Source organism: Penaeus japonicus, unplaced genomic scaffold, assembly GCF_977035675.1.
Source record: "Penaeus japonicus unplaced genomic scaffold, GWHDUDI00000001_assembly GWHDUDI00000021, whole genome shotgun sequence".
NCBI classification, from domain to species: Eukaryota; Metazoa; Arthropoda; class Malacostraca; order Decapoda; family Penaeidae; genus Penaeus; species Penaeus japonicus.
In genome coordinates, this window is record NW_028234423.1 from 19,627,801 (window position 1) to 19,630,300 (window position 2,500).

Genomic DNA, 2,500 nt, shown 5'->3' on the forward strand with positions numbered 1-2,500 from the left:
AGTGTGAGTGTGAGTGTGAGTGTGAGTGTGTGTGTGTGTGTGTGTGTGAGTGTGAGTGTGAGTGTGTGTGTGAGTGTGTGTGTGTGTGTGTGTGTGTGTGTGTGTGTGTGTGTGTGTGTGTGTGTGTGTGTGTGTGTGTGTGTGCATGTGCATGTGTGCATGTGCATGTGTGTGTATGTGTGCGTGCGTATGTGTGCATGTGCGTGTGCGTGTGGGTGTGCGTGCGTATGTGTGCATGTGCGTGTGCGTGTGGGTGTGGGTGAGCGTGTGCATGTGCACACTTATATGGGTCAGCTGAGTTTTAGCCCTACTCTCTTCTTACCAAAAGAACAGAAGCTACACACTCTTCCTCTTAATACTGAACAAAATCCTCTCTATACAAACTGCATAAGACTTATAAACCACAAACATACCTTTCTCTCCTCTTTCACGGGCTTCATTGTTTGTGTTAACCAATCTTAGGAACACTACACACACTTTTCACTTTAGAACTAAATTTCTAATCCATATCAGTAATTATAAAAATTGTAGTGGAGTTCAAGTAATTTATTAACTTCTATTAGTAAATAAGTTTCAATTTTTAGTCAGAGGCAGTACATATTCTCATTCACTATCATTTATATATTTACATCATCATTTGTAGATGTGATTTTAAAAAATGATACAATCATACATAGTTCTTTTTAAAATATCAAAAAATGAGAAAGAAAGCAAATCCAAAGCAAGGAAGGTACTGTGAGTAAAGTCCTTCGGTAAAATGAATCATGTTTATATATTCACACAAGGTGAAGTGGGCCAGTTTCTCAAACCATAGGGGTTACAGGAACACACAAGAACATCTTACAGATTATTGGGATTACCCTAGTTACCCGGGGGGGAAAGTATATAGTGTGGCTGGACGGTGGTCTGGGGTGTGGGTTCAAAAAGACTGTAAAAGTGATATTTATCAAACAACATTTTTGGTTGATCATAAAACAGTGTTTTGGGTAATTCATCTTTTTTTTCATATATTGGATTAATGATTCAACTTTTTCATTTATTTTCTTTCTCTCTTTTACTCTTAATCATTTCCTCTTTGTTTATTTTTCTAGGTTTATTTGTTTGCAATTCAAGAAAACAATCTGTGTTTCACATATGAAAATACAGACACAACTGAACTTTCATATCTGCAAATATATAAAATTGATTTAATTATTGATACATAATGTCTTCAGCAGTGAAATCATAAGAAAAAACACTCCCCATAATTGATACTGAAACAGGTACAAGATGAATCTATCTTTTTATAATTAGTAAGGTATATCAGTCTAAATGGAGTTAAAATATTTACTCTGAAGGAATACTTGATACATTTTATATGACACATGTTTAGATTGAACTTTCTGTAAAAGCTCCTTAGTATGGCATTTCCTTTCTGCCCTAATTAGCATACTTTAAGATAATGCAGTTCCTTAGACTTACATAGATCATAATACAACTAAGAGTTTACCTTGCTCTGAATAACATTTGATAAGAAGCTTGTCTATCATTTTCATTAATATAAAATGTGAAACAATAAATTGCCTGTATGACCAAATGTAAAATATCCTATACTCAGAGGATAAATATATATCTGTTGAAATAAGCAAGTCCTTAACAAGGAAACATCATTATATATACACAAAAACTTCAGTTATGAAGCGGCAAACTGCCAGACGCAAAGCGGCACCTGATCAGATCTAGCTCATTTCTTATAAACATTGGGAAGGATAATGAGTGAACCTGTAAACAAAATTGAAAACCATACCAGAATCCACACAAAAAATCTGTCATAAGTTCAATGCAAACTGTTTATCAAAGCAATGTTCAAGCGAGCAAACTGCTCGGTAGGTCATAAGTGCCACAGTTTAACACATACAAGAACCACTTATAATACACAATTAGGAGTGAAGTGGTAACGCTGGTTCCCTATTTGTGTTTTTTGCCACACCATGAGCCTTACCCCAGCCCAAGCCCTAGGATAACTCTGGACCTATAAAAAAGAATCACAGTCTGTTTAGGGAATAAACTATGTACAGAGGTGCTCGAGTGAGTGACATGATCATACTGTGACTAGACCATTCATTCAGAAATCAATCAATCAATCAATCAATCAATCAATCAATCAATCAATCAATCAATCAATCAATCTCTCTCTCTCTCTCTCTCTCTCTCTCTCTCGCCCACAATCATGACCATCCAAATATGGACAAGTATATACTGGATTACAAACAATGTTACATGAATTAATACATTTCCGTTCCTCAGTGATCCATGCGATATAGTGCCATGTTAGCAAGGCCATTTCAGTGCTTGATATGCACAATGGTAACATAAAATACAAGTTTGGTACTAAGTCCCACTGCTATATATTTCAATGAATGCATATGTACACAAGTACATACATATTCCAAAATAATATTTCCAAGTTCATTCACTTTCTCCTTTTTCTGTAATCCTTTTCTTTTTCTTAAGTGGAATT

General features: G+C 35.3%; 1 protein-coding gene across 7 annotated transcripts in view; it reads right to left on the minus strand.

The window, feature by feature from the left end:
• Positions 1–2,202: 2,202 nt before the first annotated feature.
• Pli (E3 ubiquitin-protein ligase pellino) overlaps positions 2,203–2,500 on the minus strand; it is a 100,342-nt gene continuing 100,044 nt past the window's right edge. For all 7 annotated transcript variants that reach the window (XM_043025926.2, XM_043025958.2, XM_043025933.2 and 4 more), the window contains one exon: positions 2,203–2,500. This exon is cut by the window's right edge and continues 7,548 nt beyond it. The gene's annotated coding sequence lies outside the window, so the exon portion shown is untranslated.